Genomic DNA, 21,716 nt, shown 5'->3' on the forward strand with positions numbered 1-21,716 from the left:
TCTATAGCACAAATTTATTGTCAAATTTATATTACATATAATTTTTTAAAAAAAGAGATCCAAAAAAGTTAGAGGTCATTATAGCTTCCCCAAATTCGGATAGCAATAGTAAACATTATAAATTCGACTTACAGGAATAAATAAAACAAGGAAAAGAACTTTATACAGCAAGTCCTCTTGTATAGTAACATCCTGGTGTTAAGCCATATAAGGATTAAGGAGAGAAAACCGAAAAATTGGTCTACATCACTTGGGGGTAGACAACGCAAGCATAATGTTGTCACAACTACAAGACTAGAACAACATCTTTCCAGCAAGCATGATGTTGGTATCCTATGAAATGTAGTTCACCATGAAAATAAAGAAAGACAGGAAATAACGCACAAGGTAATCAACTTCACCAAGTTCTTCAAAAGAACGAAGTCCTGTAGATTTCAGATATAAAATCATCTCAATTTATACAACTTCTACATATCAAATCATGTAAACACTAGAAATCTAGAATAACTTTTATTTTATGTAATCAAAATAGGAATGTGCTCTATCATGTAAATAAATGTAGCAAACCATCTTGACATTGTAAAAGACGCCAATGCTTTCTTGGGAATGATTGGTTATTGATATTCTGATTTGACAAATATGAGTTTATTTCCCATGTCCAGTCAAAAACTGATTCCGGAGGAACTGCATCTCAAGAAAGGAAAGGTTTAAATATAGACTGTAGGAGTAATTGCAAGCCCAAGACAGAATCAAATGCCAAGAACATGAAGAATGCAAGAGCTAACCCATTATGTAATAATGGTGTCAACAAACCAATTCATTGTTGCGTAGTTAGTAAATAGTCGCATATAATACATAAGCTAAAGCACAACTGCACTGAATAATCCAATGAATTCATGAGAAAACACAAACAGCAATGCTTGATAAAAAAAAAAAGCAACTTGACAAGCTGTAGAAAAAACCATCTATAGGGATTTTATTTTTACATCAAATTCACAAACCTCAATCTATGGACTCTATTATTTGAGATTGTTGCTCCTCAAATAAAGATTGAATTCTCTGCAGTGAACAACATACCCTGGTATTTAGCCAAAAGAATATAACCAACTCCAGAAACATACATCTAAATAATTTTCCTTTTCCCCTTTCCTCTCTTTTTATTGCATTTAAATAACAATACTATATCTCAGGGCAATTAAATATCCTGTTTCTCCTGCAAATAACAATACTATATCTCATGTTTACTTCCTACCTTGACAGAGCTTCCAACTTCCTCTAGTTTCTGCATTAGTAGCAGCTCCCCAGAAGGATTAGGATCATGTTTCAATGACATTGATGGAGACATCTAAAAATCAAAGAAAACAACAATGGGTGTGAGAGAGAATGAGACAATAAGTAAGCAGCATGAACAATGAGTTCTAAGTTCTAAGCGATATAAAGGTATACTGGGTAATGACAAATTATTGGTCAACCGCTCACCCAGAAGTCCAGAAGCAAAATTTAAAAAGATTTATTCCCAATGCATGTGACAACATGGTAAATGACTTACCATCAGATGATGTGGAACATCTTCTAATCTAGAGACCTGTCTTGACACAATCTCATTTCTCATGTTCGATAGACGTATCATAACAGCCCAAGAAGAATGGAAGCATTGCAAAATACAGTTCCACAAAACCCATGTTATCAACTTGATGTGGAAGAAGAAAACAAGGAAAACAAGGAAAAGTGACTCAGGTGGCTAGAGGAAACCTTTTTTCTTAATCACCTTCAGAAAGTACTTACCCAGCAGTGTCCCATAATTCTAGATTAACTGTGCTTCCATCAATCACCACATTTGCACTGAAGTTGTCAAAAACTGTGGGCATATAGTCCTATTTTTTTTTCCAACAAGAGCAAGTTAAACACAAACTAAAACTTAACATATTCAAACAACTAAAATATCATGTGTTTTCGTACCGTGGGGAATGTGTTGCTGGTGTAAGAGATGAGCAAAATAGAATCCCACCACTACACATAGAGTTTGGTCCACGCTCCTTTCCGAATCCCACCACTACAATCAAACAAAAAACAAAATTAAAACCCATTTCACGAAATCCCCAAATTCACTATCTCTATTATTCTAACACAACAAAATGGATTTTTCAGTAGAAAATGGGAAAAAAAAAGAAGAAAAACTAAGGATGTTGAACATTGTGGATATAGGTATCTGAACACAACATTTACCTCTTGGAGCGGCAACAATATTAGGGTTAGGTGTTTCCGTTCTCACAAAAACCCTACCCTTCATCGGAGACGGGACGGAGCACAGGTTGGGGAATGTCTACGACAAGCTTGTGGAGGTCAGGGTAGGGTGAAGGGTGAGAGTGAGATGTATGGAGTTCATGGCAGGGTGAAGGGTGAAGGGCGAAAGGGAGATGGAAAAGCATGCGCGTTCCAAAGACTGAAGCATAAATAATTAATAAAAATAACTACAAATGAGACAAAGGCGGTTTTTGTAAAAAACCGTAGTAATAGGCTTACAAACAAAGGCGGTTATAAAAACCGCTTTCGTAACGTTTGTATCAAAAGCGGTTTACAAGACCCGTCGTTAAGCTTTATAAAAAGTTGGTATTAATTTCAAAAATGCCACCGCAAGCTTTATTACATCGATTATTTCATAACCGACTTAGATTCAACGATGTTGAATCACACTTTTTTAGTAGTGATATATTGTATAATCTCGCATTTGCGTGAGTCCGTAACTGTTGCTTCTATGGAAAAGACAATCATAACAAGGATAACGCCCCATACAACTATAACTATACTAGAGGCTGACCTTGTCAGTTGTAAAAAGCAACTGTTAAGAAAGGGTGGGGGTTGAAGCTATTGGTAAAACTGTTTTAGTTAGTTGATTTTATTGTTAGCTACTCAGTTAAGAAGCCTAACAATTATAATTAAGCCTTAGATGACTAATGTAAATCCCTAATTGTGTGTTGCGGATAAACATTGTTTGTATTGGGATTTTTCTTTTCCAGACTCTAAGGAAGATGATGGTTTTCTGATTTACTGCTCTTGTTGAAAGGCTATCACAGCTGAAACGATTCAATTGATAGGCAAAGGAGGAATTAAGACTCCTGCTTTTTTATGGAGAATGAGTTTAAAAACGAATTTTTACAGTCAGAATTTTATGAGGTGTATGATTTTGGAACAAAGGGGCAACAAATTATTTTGACACCAAGGTATCTAACTGGACTAGCATGTCATTTGGTGGAACACATTCAAGGTCAACAAGAGTTTGTTTTTTGCAAAAGAATTTTCAGAAGCCCTTTACTTTGATCAATTTGGGCATTTTGGATTGTAGAGGCAGAAGATAGGGGACTGGTGTCTATATAGTTGCTTGCTTAATTATGTTGTTGCAATGTTTAGTGATTATATTACTGCAATATTTTCTGATAATAACTTATCTTTGTAATGATCAAGAATCATAAACATATTGATCTATTCAATTTCTTGGTTTAGTCAAAGATAAGTTGTCCGTTGCATGAAGAATTCTTACGATTATTATCTTTTCATAACTTAACTCTCCAAAAATAATGAGACAGGCATATTTAAGAGATAACTGTTGGATATATAATAAGTTGCATATTGGTGGCTTAGGAAATTAAATGATGCAAAAGTAAGATAATCATTAGTTCAAAGTTTCAATGTATTTTAATTTAAACATACAAAATACTTAAGTTGAAAGCTCGCTAACACATTCACTTTTTCACATTTAAACAAGGGTTCAATGTTCAAACATATCTAAGATAAAATTTGAAGCCCAAAATAGTGAAGAAAAAAATTACGGACGTACGGGCAAAAGAAGGCTCAATAAATATATATATATATATATATATATATATATATATATATATATATATATATATATGTCAAGCTTAAAAAATTAAATAAAAAAAATAGATTTGAGACCTCTGAAACTTTAAAAAAGAAGTAGGTACAAATCCAGATAATAAATAAAAGAAGCTTGGTTGCTTAAGCTAGAGATTGAAGGAATGAGAGTGTTGGAGAATAAATCTCACATTTGTGGGTTAGAAACAAACAAATTAAAGGGTATATAAGTAAGAGGATGATGTGTTTAAGGCGTAAAGCTAGTCATTTTTAAATAAACAATCTAATAATTAAAGCTTAAACCTAGTAACATACACTTTTTATTACTTTTTGAAAAGTGTCCAAACATAAATTCTAATAATTAGTAACCATTATATACCTAACACATCACATGCATGTATTATTGCAGACATATATAGCTGATAGCTGCCGCTCGTTTTATAACTGTTAAGTGCCTTATCTTGTTGAATCATGCCTCTATCTAGTGCAAACATGTACACTTGCTGCTCAAGCTGTTTAATATTTAGGCATTTCTCATCGGGTTCAACCTTTGAAGAAATATGATAGATAAGTTGAGATATATATATATATATATATATATATATATATATATATATATATATATATACACACACGCGCGCGCGTAGGGGATTTTACAGTTGTGTATCAGCTTTAATTTATAGCTTGTACTACTTATTAGCCTCTGGACATGCATCTTGTGCTTTGGCGTCTTGGCAAGTAAATGTTTTGCTCATAGAATAAAATAAAAAATGCACGACACCTTTAATTTATTCTGCCAGGGAATAAACCATTTCTTGCTTGAACGAAATATATATAGCTATGTTTAATTTGTTCACAATGAAATCATGATTATATAAGTATAATGTAATTTTGATTGAAAATGTTATGTGAAACTCATTAACGTGGCTCAAGCTTATTGGGTGAAGAAATGCTTATAAAATGTGACAATTTCATATAAAATTATATTTCGAAGTGGATCAGTTAGTGATTAGAAGGAGGATTAAATAGTCACACACAAATTCACTAGGTCTTTTTTGCACAAATAAAAACTTCCTTTTGATATTTTATTTTAAAGTTATTGTATGGAAATTAAAAATTTAATTAGGAGCAAGGCTTTTCATCTTAATTACTCAGATAAAATAGATAATCCAACAAAAAATCTCTAAGTTAAACAAATGTTATGTTGCTTCGGAAAATTGCTGCTGGAAATTAAATAACAAAACCTATTATTACATATTCTGGTTTTTGTTTCAATAAAAATAAAGTCTAGCGCCCGAAGGTTAAAATAGTTGTAAAAAAAATTAATATAAGATCAGAGTTGTACTTATATAAAATGAGGTTTTCCAAAACTTAAAATATGTATGCAACATGTATAAGCAATTAAGAGTAATAACTCAGAAATTTATATAATTGGTTCATCCCAACCTGGACTACACACTTATAGGATTTTCCTTTAAGATCAAACACTCTTACAACTAGTATTCTTTTTATTGAAATCTTCACAATATCCTGATATTCTAAACTTCTACAGGTTCTACTTAGTATTCATTGCTAGCTTTTGTAGTATAAACCACAACTCAGTATTTTAATGTTGTTAGATCAATTAATATATTTATTACGTCAACAATTTCAAATTTACATATAAAAAGGGTGGATGAAAATCCAGGTTTTAATTGAATTGAAACAAAAAATAAATCCTTATTGAGTTGAGTTTATAAACTAAAATTTCTCACTTGCAAAAATGATGTCATTAGAGTGTTCAATCTATATACACATTAATACTATGTCTTGTCTGAAGCCCAACTCCCAACAATAATGGCATTAGAATGATCAATCAATAGACACATAGTATTAATTAAGACTGCCTTCGGAGGACTGAAATATATAGAAAAAACAATGTTGAATTTAAATATAAGTAAATTTAAATTATTTTTCTTTTATTTAATAATAATATCGTTAATATGTCTTTTATTTAATTAGAGTTTTATTTTTATCAACCTTTTTTGGTCTTATGTAATTAATGTAAAGGATACTTTAAAAAATGAATTAATCTCTTCATTCCATTATAATTGTTGTATAAAAAAATTATTTCAAAATAGCTATCATTTTATCTTTTCATTATAACATTAAGTGTCTTTTTCATTTATATCCTTTATAATATTAATTAATGATGAATAAAAAAATTTATAAATAAATTAATTATTATATAAGGTTAACTTTGTAAAGTTATTGTTCTTTTTTTTTATCTATTTATTATTTGAGTAAATTACATATGTCTTCCTTGAGGTTTAAAAAAATTACACATGTTATTTTTTTATTTTTAAAATCTATACAAATTTCTTAAATGTTATCTAAGACATTTGACATTAACAAGCCATGTGTGCTAACAATTTTAATTATAAAAAGTTAAAATATATTTTTCATCTTCACTAATATGAAAATATTTAAAATCCGTCATTGTAAAAAAAAATATCTACTTTTTATATTTGTAAAATTTGAATCTGTTACTTTTTACTTGATATTAAGGTTGGGTATATTTAAATCTACACATATATTATTATAAAAAGTGTCAAATTTTTAGAATAATCTAAGATGAAAATTATTTTAAAATTGAGAAAGAAACTTTTTTATTGAGATTATCAAAGATTAAAATAGTTGATAATATCAAATTAGTTGATAATAAATTAAAAAACACTGGTTACAAAAAATAGTTGAGTATTGTCATATACTTGTTAATTGTTAATATTATGATAAGTTATTAGACTATAAAGTTCACACTGTTACATCAGTTAATATTATTATTTAGTAAAGACTTTATTAAAATTTAGATTAAGGACTAAAAATATAAATTTTTAAAAAAATAGCTATAAAAAGATTGCAAAAGCTTTTTTTTCCCCATATATATGTTCATACAACTTAACGTATGACCTACAATATATTTAGTTTTAAATGGATACGTCAACAATTTCCTAAATTTGACATATTGATTAAACATTACAAAGATTTAAATGTAGCGTTAACATGAAATTGAAAATAAATAAATAGATTTAAAACTTCATTGAATTTTTTGCACATTCCTCACAGCCCACACAAAATATTTCAACATTAAAAAAAATAGAAAAGAAAAGGAAATGACTTCAGCTCAAAAATGGAAAAATAAATAATGGAGATACGTTAGCATTACTCTCTGCCTCCCTACCCCCCCCCCCCTCTCTCTCTCTATATATAAATATATATATATATATATATATATATATATATATATATATATAACTCACTCTCCAAGTCACATACATGCATTATTGTGTTCTTCATCTAAGTATACAATCACTATTAAAAAAAAAACCTTTTACATCGGTTCTAATGACCTTTCTACATCGGTTATGACGCGTGGTGATAACCCAATGTCGTTGAATAATAACATCGGTTGAACGACCATCTTTGAAGGGTGACTGTTCTACATCGGTTGTACTACACAATCGATGTAGAATGTGAGTTTTCTACATCGGTTTGAAGGATGAAACCGATGTTGAATGAGAAGATTTCTACATCGGTTATCAGTCAATCGATGTAGAATGAGTGCGAATGTGAAGGTTAAGACATCGGTTATCAATCAACCGATGTAGAATTGGAATGATTTTTACATCGTTTATCACTCAACCGATGTAGAATTGGAAGGGTTTTCTACATCGTTTATCATGCATGGCATAGGATACTTATGTTGAAAAAAATTGCAATACAGTTGGCATATCGATCATGGCATAGGATGCAGATACTTGAAACTAAAAGTTAAGGAAACGTAGACATAGAAAATCTCCCATGTATATTTGACAATTTTCTCATACTAAAGTCAAGCATGCCTAGAGTTGGGAAGGAGCACCACTGTAAGTCAAGATCCATAGCAAGGCCTTTGCTTTGATTGTACAAGGAAATAAAGTTTATTCCATTAACTATCCTTAGAGAAGCTAATAATAAAAGATTAGTAAGATGAGAACCTAGCCACCTTGGAACAAGTTTCTATTCCCTCAAGGCATTGTAGATATGTCCTGCAATGTATATAAAAGCCATATTAATCATAGCTTAATATAATACGAATAATACAAATGTATTAGAATAAACCAAATAAAGGTTATATTATCACGCTTCAAACTTATGAACAAGTAGATGCCTAATTAGTCACAAGTACATATAATATGTACCAATTAAATCAACCTTAAAAATGACTGCTAGTTTGATGTGATAATTAAGGACCTACTCTCAATCATATATTTAGTTGTGCTTCATAATTAAATCATCTGATTTAGGGTAGAAAAGCAACTGCAACATTACGCATTATAGTCAAATTTTATTTATTTGCCGTAATTAAGGAAAAAGGGGTTTTACCTTTAAGAGTGCATACACGTGAGGAAAACTCTCCCTCGGCCCTTCTTGAAGGAGGATCACTCAATGGTATTTCGAGCAAAACAGAGGAATGAGAGACACTTTCTCTCCATTTATATATATTTTAAACTTTCATTAGTGAAGAACTGCACATGTACATTTTGCTTCAATTCTCCACTATAATATGGTTTGTGATAAGGAGGAGGTAAAGCCTTGGGTTTTTTTGCAATTATATGGATTTTAAGGAGCATAAGCAAATGGGTTAGCCTTGAGCACCAAAAAAAATATATCAAGTTAAGCTAGTATATCATCCATCTAAAAATAAAACATAGTAATTATATATGACATACTTGACTTGGTTCACCAAACAAATTAAACTATATCTACTCAAGTTTAACTCATTTTATTTATAAGACAAGTTCAATTGGTGCAATTAAAATTTAAGGATTAAAATAACACAATTATAATTCTTAAAAACAAATAATACAATTAACAAAAAAAAAAAAAAATGAATCCACTAAAAGTAGGTCGTAGTCATGGAAAATGTTCACATTTAAAGAGCGATTAATTCCACACCTAAACAATGTAGGAGCACTTATATATATTCTCTAAAAAAGAAGTATATCTCACGCATCATTTGGTCAAGATTTAGTTTGAGTATCCTGTAGTTTGAGGTAAAGGCAATGAACACATGTTAAAAGTCAAAGATAAATTTTGATGATCACATTATATTCTCTAAAAAACAAAACACATTTTAACAATAATCTTGTAGTAGAATTACTTTATACTCAACAGAAACGAAAATCGAAAAAAAAAAGAAAAATGTGTAGTAATATAATTGATGTGGTAAAAAAATATAAAATGAAAATAATATTATAAATATATGTTATATCATAATATAGCTAAGAAAAATGTTGTGACAGACTTTCTATTATAAAGCTGTCTACAATCAATAATTCAATGGTTGAAATGTTCTCGAGACTCTTATAATCATAGGCGATTCTATTTTGAAAGATGTTCAAATTGTACTACTACCTCGTCTCTTCTTTTTTTTGGTACGTTGTTTAAGGTTGTTTTATAAAAATTCAGAAATACAATACTTTTGATTATATGAATAATTAATAGTTAATATAATTTTAACTGCATACTTGTTTCACTCCTATTAATTAGCTTAATTCATCAAAACATATCACTAGTTGGTAGGTTGAATGAAGTCAACTCCAGATAATCCAAGTTGAAAGTGAAATTTCAATTCTTATTAAAATTTGTTACGTTATTATGTGATTAGTTTTACTTTTATATACAGGCACTTGCACATGCAAATGTTATAATTTTAGCAATAAGAGGAATAATAGGAGAAAAATTACTTCTTTAATATACTCTTCAAATATAATCTCTCTAATTGATTAAAATTTACTTAAAAATACAAAGTTAGGAGAAAAATCAATAAATATGATATGAAATTTATGAAATTTCATTATTTTTAATAAATTTTGACCAATAAAAAAATATGCAAAAAATAATGTGTTTCTTAGATTTCTCAAACAATAATGCAACTATAGAAGGACTTGGCGTGTTTTACAAAATCAAGGGGATGAGAGTTTTACAATTTCACAATAAAGGTTGTTGTGTGTTTCAGAAGGCAGAGTAAGCTAATGTCAAAGGATAAAGCTTGCTGAAATTTCCAGGACATATTTGAACCATTTTTTAAACCATTAGACAAATAAATTTGAGGTTGAAATGGACTCATATTAAACTGCAAAAGTAGATGAGTGAACTTTTTTTTTTAAAAGGAAAATCAATGATATTATAAATAAGGGACCCGAAATGTGACCAAGAGACAAACAAAGCAAGAGAACAAAACACAAAAAGTGATAACACTAACCTTTGTGCCAAAAGGGCCGACGGGATGGTTTATTTGAAGAATATCCCTTCCCTGAACAAAAAGAAAAAAATTATTAACAGACTAACATTGAAAAAATCAAGAAAGTTCTAATAAAGTATATTGAGCTAGAGCCCGTGACAGAGCTATATTGTTACTGTTATGAGCTACATTCTTAAAAGTGTTATTCCTGGTTCAATCTTCATCACTCTATGGTTATGAGCTAGAGCCCGTGACAGAGCTATATTGTTACTGTTATGAGCTACATTCTAGGGGAAGGATTTGTAAGGTAACCTCTAATAATGTGGACCCTGATTAGAGCAAGAGTCATTCAATGATCCTCTCATTTTACGCCAAGAGAGTTGGTAACCATCCTTATAAATAGTTGTGATCTAAGACCATTATGTGTTATTATTTATTACTTTGCCAAAATCATTTTCTATAGTCTATACCCGCTCAGCTCACTTACTCCTAAACTAACAACCACCCAGAAAAACACTTGATCTGAGTGTGGACCCATATTCATAGGATTAGTGAGTAATGCGTGACCACGGGGGAGGGGTTCAATTTACAAATATGTTCCATACGTCTTTTAATTAATGGAAGAAAGCATCCACTATAACTATGAGTCTATGACTATGCATAGCACACTACTTACTAGAATATAATTTTAAAAATGAGACCAGTGACCACATAAATTTAATTAGGTCAATGACCACGAATGAAAATGGGATAACCATCATAAGTTCGGTCACCTATAAGGCTATAACCAAAAGGACGAATGCAACTAGTTATATGTGCATTTAGGATTACGAGTATTTGGTCAAATCAAATGTGAGACTTCTCAACAAGTAACAGCTGCAGAAAATAATCATTGCTTGCTATGCAACTTGTAGATACAATGGATTTATGGCAGCAATAATATAACGACAAGAACAACAAAGCCAAAATAACAAATATTCCAATCAGTTAATAATGTGAAGAAAGTTACCTTCTTCAGAGTCCAATGCAGTATCTATATCACCAAGTACCAACCATCACATATATATGCAGATCCCACATGTGCATGGCTCCTGCATGTATCATACTACCTGCCAATTAGAACTTTTAAGGCTCATCAAGTTTTTTCAGATGTGCAGAATAGAAGACACAAATGCATACCGGATATTTCCTTGCAATTACTAATTAGAAACTATGGAGTCACCATATCAATTAGGTTGGGATCATGGTTAAAAGATAAGGAAAGAATCTACTCTCTTGACGTCTCATGAACAAGTGCTTTCATATAATATTCAGTTAACTAATCAGAAATTATCAGCTCAGCATATTAATTTGGGATCCTCTATAAATATATTGAAAGAATTGGTGCTCTATTGATGTTCTCTCTAGTCATGTCCTTGTGTTTTTATGGCACAAGCAACACATAGATCTCCATGACCAGAATTTAATCCATAGTAGTTATCTAATAAAACAGATATATGAAGGATCATCAAATTTATGTGAAATAAAATGATTTGGTTTAATTATATCCCATAAATTAAATTAGTGAATTTTTTACGCTACCATAAACCTTAGCAGCACTAAAATGACAATATTTTCATAACATTTAATCAGCAAATTCTTTCACATAGGAAAAGTGACCAAAATGTCACGTGAGCTCTCATAAGAACATATTTGTGTACCTAAATTCAGTCAATGGATTAGGTCCTTGTCATCCCATATCTTTCCATTGGTCAGATATTAGGCCTTCCAGAGATACATTAGGAAAGGAACAATGCCTCAAAGTTCTCAGTGATTCCTATTGAATGTTAATGATATTATGAGTTAAATGTGGTATGAACATAACAAGTAAAATGTTGAAAGTGTTCCTAAACTACAAGATATAGTCTGTCTTCCTATGAACCAGAAATGAAGCTTGAATTTTCAAAAAGCAAACTGAAGTTTGATAAATAAAGAGGCATACTTGATGATCAGGTCGAGTCTCATCATAAGGCACTTGCAGCCCTTCTTTGAAGCCTTTCCTCCTGACATAAACATAGAAACAAATTTAGCTCAGACTCTGTAATAACAGTAAGTCACAAGTGAAAATACAAAGATAATCAGAAGGAAAAATCAACAAATCACCAACTTCTGTTTTACCTCAATAGGAATCAAAGGATAATCAACGAATTTATCAGTTCCATATAAATATAATTTTTCCCTTTACCATTTATTACAAATTTTATTTCAATTAATTTATTTTTAATTACGTAAACTTGACTTAAAAAGTTATTTCCAAATATTACATAAATGAAATGAATTTCACCTGCAGCACTTTGCATAAAGAACAAACAAACAACATATAACCAATTCTCTTCAAAATCTGAAATCTCAACACCATTATTAAAACTTCAACATAAGCACGACAAATAGACTAGCTCATAAAATGGTACTGTAGAAAAGATTGTAAGAGAGAAAATGAAAAGAAATACTATAGTAATTTTCAGCCAGCTCATACCACCTTAGGCCCATCCTTTCTTAATCGAAAAGCCTTAAAGAACAAAGATTTACCTCTTCAGATGTTTCAGTGTTCACTGTTGGAGGAAGCTTTAGCCGTGGCTAGGCAAGAACTGCACCCACTCACTCTCGATTCAAATTGCTCAATGAAACGAAACACGGAGAACACAATGCTTCGAAACAACAACGTTCGCATCGTTTCCTCTTCCATCAAAATCCCTCTTCCTTCCATTTCCAAACGCCCTACCTGTCCTCTGCGAACCGCGCACTCTCACATCGCCAACGCCGCAAACTCGATTGCGCAACTCGTTAACTCGTTCACCTCTCACTCCGCCGAGTTGACTCGCTCTATGATACAGAAATTGTCGCTCATGTGCTCGGCGATGCTGTCCTTAACCGGCGACCGGAAGAGAAAATGTCCGATTCGGCATCTGACGTCTCTGTCTCTTGCGGAGGAAGCACAACGGAAGGCTCGGTAGAACGAAGAGAGAGTTCTGAGAAACAAAGTTCTGGTTCGAAACAAAGACACCGAGGAATTGGAGAGGAAGGACCTCAAGGCGGAAGCGACGCAAGCTCTCAAGACTTGTCGGCGAGATTCTGCCAAGAGGATGTGCATCGCCTTGGGTTGGAGAGATTCTGGCAAGCCTTGGGTATGTAAAGTCGAGAGGAGAGGAAGAGGCGCGATATCGATGTGAAGACGAAGGGGCGCATAAATGAAAAAATAGAAAGACCAACGATGGTTCATTTATAAGACCGACTTTAACAAATTGCAATTATTTACAAAAATACCACGCGTTTTTTAAGACAGCGGTTTTTATAGGACCGTCCTCGATCCAGTGTCGTAGTAAGGCTGTTTTGTAGTAGTGAACTCTCTTCCCTTGCACTCTTTCGTTTCCAACCCACTTATGTTTTCTTAGCACTTTAACAATCCAAAAAGATACAAACCCAAAACTTTAGTTTCTTTTTCAAACACAAAAAATTCCCGTGCAATACTGCATTTATTAACACGTTACCGAGGGATAAACACATGTAAAGGTAATTAACGAGTATGTTGGTCTTCAATTATTGCCTTTCAATTTGAAATTGGATTTTCCGTAATGCTATGCTTATTCCATTATTTCGTCTTGATTTTTCATAAATGTTTTTGTTTTTATTTTGTTATGTTGAGATGTGAAATACCTACGTACCAGGAAAAGATGATGAGATGTGAAATAAGTTGTGTTTTTTTAGATTGAGTTCAATGTACAGTGTTTTGTCTGTTTCAGCTTCTCTCTCTTCCTCTTCTTTTTGAATTTTGACTCTATGAACAGAATGTTTTTTAGTATCTTCTCTTGGGATGAATCATTGAGTAATGTTATCGACTGTGGCAATGTTGCAGTTCTTTGGCGCTTTTACATGCATTGAAAACTCTGTCGCTATGTACTTCATGACAGAATCAGGGTTTTCTTAATTAACACATTTGTTAACCGTTGAGTTGCCATGTTCTTCTAGTCTCTGTGTAGTGAGTGAAATTAAACCAAATATACTGTTTGTGCAACAATTATATTCTCTCTTAAATTTTGAAAAAAATTAGGTAGAATTAAAAATAGAATCATCCTCTCCTTTATTTCTCTAACCTTTATGAGGCCAACACGCGGGAAAAATTAAATGCTGCAATGGTAAAACAGGTGCCAATAAAGGAATCAGTAAAGCAACGTCAAACCTGCCATCAGGTAAAAGGAAAAGAACCATGTGAAATGTAGCAAGGAAAAAAAGAAAGCAGAGAAAAAATTATAATAGAATTTGATGGGATTAAGTGTAACTACCACAAGCTAAAGGACAAAATTAAAGCTCGTAGCACAAGTGTAGCATCTTAACATGAAACAACAACAAAACAGACAGATATCCTGAAAGATATACAACATGGAAGGTTAGTTTTTGTCTTTTTTGTTTGCATTAAATTAGTTAGAGTTTAACCAAATACTTGATCAAGAAAGCAAATATTAGATATCTTATCTCACCTGGAACCAGAACAGTTAACAAGAAAAGCAGTGACCGCAAGATATCTCTAGTCATCTTCATGTTTATCACTGATCAAGTTTGTCATTCCACTCTCAGAAATCAAAGATCCCATTTTAGCATCACTATTTGTATTAGAAACATTTTCAATACCTGGAGAGTACCTATATCAAACAGACAGATTAGGTATTAATAAAGCATTCAAGCAAGTTCTATAGGAAGCAGACAACAATGAAAGCATACAATTAATTTAGAGAGCTGGATAATTAGTTAAAAGAAATTATAATTAAAATTGCAATATCTCTTTGCTATTCTCACGTTGAATAATGGACATTAGAGGCGTGGTAAAGGAGAAAAATAGATCAGCAAAATTTTCTTCTTCATTTGACACATCATCACTAAGCAAGAGTGCACCTGACTTTGGTTCCTGCAAGGTTCCAGAATATATATTTTGAACAAAAAATATATCTGAGAATAACCATGTAATGAACATTTATATTCTTCTGGACTTTTTTTGTTTTAATAAAAATGTTAAATTTAATACGCTGTATTCAAATTCGTTTATGTAATCAGGAATATAGAATGTAATTAGTTAGATCATGTATTATTTGTATACAAAACGTATTTTCCACTTTGATATGTTAAATTTAAAACGCTGTATTCAACATTTACTTTTTTATGTCTGAAATAAACATACAAAAAAGCATTTTGTTGGGAAAAAAACATATAAATTAAAGTTAGTCTTTATTTTCTACGTTAATTGGGACTAAAATTTTATGTGCCAAGCAAAAATCATTCCACCTGGCCTATCTAACCATTTGAAGTAGTTTTTAATTTGAAATTTTGTATGTGCAACGCTTGGAATATAAACTACATGGACATTTTCTTCTTTCAGAGAGCACGTATGCTAAAACAATGTGTAGTTTAATTATAAAACCATTAATAATAGGAGTCTAATTAATAAAGAAATAGACTCGTGAGGAAGTGTTTATGTGTGCGGGAATGCTTAATATATATTCAACTTTTAATACCGATAAAAAAAAAGTTTAAAGTATGTATGTTTTTGCAGAGATATTTCAATATTAGTTTAAAATAGTACCTGCAGGCTTCTGCAACAACTTGTACCTGTGTTCCATCACCAACTTCCTTAGTTATAATCTGATTGAGCTATTATAATCTGATTCACGTGAAGTAACCTACTATATTAATTATGCCTTTTTAATTATATTTTTTTAAAACAAATCAAGTTATAAATTCAGTCATAGAAGGACATGGTATAACAACTTAAAAAAATTGCCTGCATAATAGAGAACTCTCAAAGTTGCGAATACGCTAAGAATATACTATCTTACCTCACCCTTGTATTTGTTATCTCTATGGACCTCCAAATCCTTAACCAGGTTAAGCCACACGTCCTTGACTTTACCAGGTTCAAGTGCTGCATTGACGCATCTTCAATAATGAATTCAAAGTGCTCATTCCATTGTTCTGAACATGCCCAGCAGTTGGATTACAACCACACAATAATAGATGAGTAAAAGTTAAAAAAGCTTCCATTGGAAACAAAGGTTGTCTTACCATTATTTTACCGGTTTTGGTTCTGTCACGGAGGGGGCGTACAAATATGACAGCATAAGGATCGGATTTCCCAATTATATCTTTATTTGTTAAGTTCTTAGCTTGCACTAGTTTTACTTCTAGTATTCCAACCGGTTTCAACTCTAGATTACTGCGAGAATAAGAACCAATCACACACACTCGAATACAAAAATATGATATTGAAATGCTACAAATATATGATATGCATTAAAAACGTGTTAAAAAAGACAAAAAAAAGGATTTGGAACGAAAAAGAGACTTAAACTCCATTCGAGCAACCATGACATTAGTTTACCATGCCTAAATTGAATGAAATAAAACAAGCATGTTCAAACCAAAATAATTCTTCACAAATTCTTCAACCCTTTGACCATTCTCAAGTTTGTCCCTGTTGTCTCCATATTGCGAAGCCACCAATCCATTCAAGGTCCATGCAACAGGGCAGATCCAATAGTACCACTTCCACCATATGGGTATTCTCTGTAATTGTTTTCATATTCAAAGTTAGTTCATGTCATCCACACTAAACCAGAGAAAATGTCATGCACACTGATATGGTAATGTACTGATAATTAGTGTATAATATAAGCTTAATTTCACTTTTTCGTCTCCCTACTTTTTTAAAAAAAATTATGAATTTAGATCTTCATTTATTTTTCACAAATTTGATCTATCACTATTTTATTTGTACAATTTTGATCGTTCCATAACTTATCATCCAATTTTAATGAAAGATGTGGCATTACATTAGAGTGTCATGTAAGCATTTCCGTTAATAGATGTTAAATTATCAAATGAACCCAAAATTGCACAATTAAAATACTGTGAGATTAAATTTGCAAAAAAATGATTAGGGGATGAAATTTGAAAAATTTCCATATTGCATAGAATGCACTGGACAATGTGGCAGCAACATGTGCGTTGGGGGCAATGGCTAGGGTCATCATACCATAGAAGGTGAAATATAAGAAAGTGAAGTACATGAAGAAAAGATACCACAAGAACTTTGATGTGGTCCAATCGAATCCCATCATGGCATATACTATAATTCCATACATCAGGATCTGAACCAAGATGTGGGGAAGTTCAATAATAACCTACAAAAACAAACAAGTGTTAGAGTTCAACTATTACAATTCATGAATAGCATTTTTTTGTTTTTAGTTTTGGAATATGATTGGTAGAGAAAAACAGAAATGCTACCAACACAGTATCTAATTAACACACTCTTTTTAACACTTTATTATTGACAAAAATTTATTAGAAAACACAGAATTTTGTGGTTTTCACTTTTTATTTAATGAGCTTCTCACTATTTTATTGTTAGAAGAAGTGCGTTAGAGAGTGAGTAACACTCCTCAAAGAAACAATGTGTCATATTACATGTATTGAAGTTGGTACTTTACCTGTGCAAGTGCATATGGCAAAGCTGAATACATTCCAGCAGCTCTCTCTCTGTAGAAGACGGTTCTCTCTACCGCTATTATAGGCTGCACCGAGGCGCCATTTTGTACTCCAATCAAGGTAACTGCAACATACATTGAACCCATAGCATTGAAAAGATCTTGCTCTTTTCTCCTGTGATTTTCATTAATTTATAGTTATGAACCTACTTGGTAATAAGATTGTATAAATTCATTTTCACATCACTAATTTATTTATTATGTCAATTTATTGTTTGCTTTCACATACCTTTTCAGGCCAATTAATGTCCCAAAATATGATCCCGAATAATAATGCTATTAGCATTGTAAATAAGAGTCTAACTGTTGTATATGATGTGTTCCTCACGGTTCTCATTACAATTGCAGCTGCTCTAGCATCAAGGCCAGAGGTTGGCTCATCCATGAATATTATTGATGGGTTGGCTACTAGTTCAACTGCAATTGTAAGCCTCTTGCGCTGCTCGGTTGAAAGTCCATTCTCTCCTGGCAATCCAACAAGCGCTTCTCTTATTGAGTTAAGCTCTATTAGCTCTATAACTTCCTCAATGAACATCTGCACCTCATAAAATTGAGTTCAACTTGATAAATAAAAGTACAAAACGGTGAGGACCGAGTTGTTTTCAGGTTTAAACTCAAGATTCCATGATTCCATTCGGAAAGAAGAAAGTTGTACCTTTCTAGTTGCGTGATCAACTTCACGGGGTAACCGAAGCCATGCAGAATATAATAAAGATTCATAAACTGTAACATTAGGTGAGTGGATATCAAATTGTTCACAATATCCTGAGATGAGAGCAAATGTTTCTTGCCTCTTTGGATACCCAGATATTGTGATACCTCCTTCAATATATCCACCAGTTTTGCTTCCAGCTAAAACATCCATTAATGTAGTCTTACTGGCACCACTTACGTCCATCAGAGCTGTTAGTACTCCTGGCCTAAAGACACCACTAACACCCTTCAAAAGTTCTAGACGTTCCTCAAAAACTCCTTGCTTTTTCATTTCCTACAATCAAATAAACACTCAAATATATTTTAAATATAATCAATATATACCATACAAATAGAAAGATTACATCTTTTAAAAAAATGTGTAAAGTACTTGTGGCATGTCTACAAAATATTTGATCTCATCATATGTGAGAGATAGAGGTTGAAAAGGGAGAACCATACCCTTCCTTCCACTTCTGTTAGCTTTATCATCACTAACTCTTCCAGAAAAAGATCTGGATGATAAGTTTTCTTCTTCTACAATCTTTGTTTCTGACTCATCATCAGATTCAATTGGTTATGAACATAATAAAAAAGCTCAAGCTAAAAATTTAGAAACTATAACTAGAGCTCAAGGACTCATCAAAAGAGATTTTTCCATTTGGTAACTGAATCAACTCTTCAGCTGTTGAAGCATTTCTCTCAATCAATTTCTCTTGGGATAGCCCGGCTTGATCCTTTCTGAATGCTGCACAAGATCCAAGTAAGTCTTTGGTGGAAAAAGAGATCGAGTAAAGTTCTAGGCTTAAAAGATAGATGAAGATTGAAGAGAGTACTTACGACTTAGATACTACAAAGCCAAGGTAAACAGGAAATTATACAAAAATACATAACCAATTAATGCTCCTAATCCAATCCAATACCAATAAGCTTCTGGGAAAAATCCACGAATTTTCAGTATCAAAACTCTTAGTGTTTCATTGGAATTATGAGTAACCTACAGTAATAACAAATTATCTCATGAATATATCATTCCAAAGCTCATTATTTCTCACGAAACTTATTCACCATTGGAAACAAAGAGGATTTACCTTTCTCCAATTATGACCAAGAAATTCATTCACAGCTATAGCACTCTGTCCATACATCAGTGATGAGGACCAGTAACCCCACACAAACCATTTGTGCACATTCTCTGGCTCAAAGAATAGAAATATCATGATAAAGGTTCATTACACTAATCAACTTTGAAGTTACATTATACCATTGATTCGAAAAACTCTACCACATTTTCTCTTGGTCCTTGGTACACAATTTGGCCATCTGTTAGTTATCTATGACTAACTTTTGTATAGAAAAGTTTTACAAAATGTATACATTTTTTTCAATTTATGATTCTTTTTGTATGATTGTAAATATTTTCTTGTTTAGTTTAAATATTGCTCAATAAATACTCTCCACACATAATTATTGCAAATTTCACTTCAATTTCAGGTAAAAAGAATAAAAATTAGAAGGTGCAACAACTGATGTCTCGCTAAGCCTGACACATGCGCTTAGCGAGTATCATTCGCTAAGCGAGGCATCAGCTCACTTAGCGAGTAAGAGGAATCACTACTAAAAAATAAGTTTTAATTAACATCGTCCTATTAACATCGATTATGATAAGAACCAATGTAACGTAATACGCGATGACATTTTTGAAAATAAAAGATCTTTATTAACATCGGTTATTTGAAAACCGATGTTGTCTAAGAACTTACAACATCGGTTTTCAAATAACCGATGTTAATAAAGATATTTTATTGCCACCACGTATTACTTCAATCGCGTATTTTTTCCTCTGCAACCTCTTCCTGCTAAGTTCTAAACGCTCTTTCTTTCTCTCTCTCTCTCTCCATGTCTCCGTTCATCTCATTCGTCAATTAATAACACAAAGCAACAAACAAACAAACCACACACTCTCTCTCTAACCCCAACAAACAAACCCCTTCTCTCTCTACCACCTCTACTTTCTCTCTCTAGGGTTTCATCACGAACTCTCACTCTCGCTTTTGCTCTACTTGTCATGATTGTAAGGTTCCAATCCTCGTGCGAATTGCATCACAGTCTGTGATTGACCGAGTTTTGATTCTTCCCCTTCCACGGGTTAGTGAATTTTGACTCTTCCCCGCCCTTGCTTTTGTTAAATTTGACGCTTTTAATAATTTTGATGTGCGTGAGAGTTTTGATTCTTCTTTTAAGTTGTTGCTCCTAGGAGCTTGGAGAATGTGAGACAAAGCGAAGCGAGGTGGGAATTTCATTTTTTTTTTAAATTGTGAAAATTGGTGTTTGGATAATTAGGGCCTATTCCATGAAGTTTGAATTTTGAGTTATTTTATTAATTTTGTTGATTTTCATGATTACTTGAGCATTTCTTAGTGGAAGCCATTTTGCATTTTTGTCAAGGACTATAAACTGGTAGAGTTTTGAATGGTGGAAATTGTACCTAGCTGGCTTGATAGGATTGTTGATTTGAATGGTGCAGGCTAAAGGATTGTTGTAATCACTGACACAAACCAAATGTTGTTGTAGGGTGTTGAGGTTTATTTCATGGCAGGCTAATGTTGTTGCTTGATGCTTGATGATAGTTGCTATGAACTTAAATGCCCCGCCGGTTCCGGAGCAAGATGAAGATTTTGAGAAGATACATGTTGAAGAGTTTCATGAACCTAAAGAATGCATAGAAACTGGAGCTGATATAGCACGCCGATTACCCTTCATATATAATTTTTTGTCTTTTTATCCCTCTTTAGCATCATGAAAGTGATAGTGTTTGTTGGCTATGTGCTTGGTGGCTTGGGCTAGGACTACTGTGACTGTTGTTTCCCAAATTATTGGATAAACTGGTGAAAATTCTTTTCATGATGTAGTTTCATTAGGTCAGATTGTGACTTTGTCAGCTTGCAACCTACATGATGATGGGATCCCATTTTTTTTATAATTTTAATTTTACTAGGGATGAAGTGATGCTTCAAAAAAATATTCTATGACCAGTCAGTATAACATACTCTATACTTTCTTTGTTTTGGTGTATAATAAATTGATCCATCCCGATATAAACATTTAATGCTTGAATGACAGATAGATGGATATATCATAGACTATCCATACTCTATTATTTGCACAATCTCATGATCTCGCTAGTTTTTTCTGGTATAATGATTTGAACATTTGATATTAATGCTGAACACAACAGCTACCATCACATCTAATGTAATTAGGTGCTGGTTAATTTGGAAATATATATCTTTCTGTGTTGCTGTTTGTGTAAT

The 21,716-nt window shown here is 32.3% G+C and overlaps 2 long non-coding RNA genes and 1 pseudogene across 3 annotated transcripts; 1 reads left to right on the forward strand and 2 right to left on the reverse strand.

The window, feature by feature from the left end:
- Positions 1-966: 966 nt before the first annotated feature.
- Positions 967-1,624, reverse strand: LOC114388961. Its single transcript, XR_003661656.1, has 3 exons — positions 1,550-1,624; positions 1,253-1,345; positions 967-1,059 (listed from the first exon to the last, which is right to left on the reverse strand). It is a non-coding gene; the product is annotated as an uncharacterized LOC114388961 (long non-coding RNA).
- A 13,072-nt stretch (positions 1,625-14,696) lies between these two features.
- Positions 14,697-19,622, reverse strand: LOC114389921 (annotated as a pseudogene).
- Positions 19,623-20,267: 645 nt separating this feature from the next.
- On the forward strand, positions 20,268-21,466 carry LOC114388962. Of its 2 annotated transcripts, none has more exons than XR_003661658.1 (2): positions 20,268-20,550; positions 20,930-21,466. It is a non-coding gene; the product is annotated as an uncharacterized LOC114388962 (long non-coding RNA). The 2 variants fall into 2 exon arrangements; XR_003661657.1 differs by having other exon boundaries at positions 20,977-21,466.
- Positions 21,467-21,716: the final 250 nt, after the last annotated feature.

Source organism: Glycine soja, chromosome 16 (genome assembly GCF_004193775.1).
Source record: "Glycine soja cultivar W05 chromosome 16, ASM419377v2, whole genome shotgun sequence".
NCBI classification, from domain to species: domain Eukaryota; kingdom Viridiplantae; phylum Streptophyta; class Magnoliopsida; order Fabales; family Fabaceae; genus Glycine; species Glycine soja.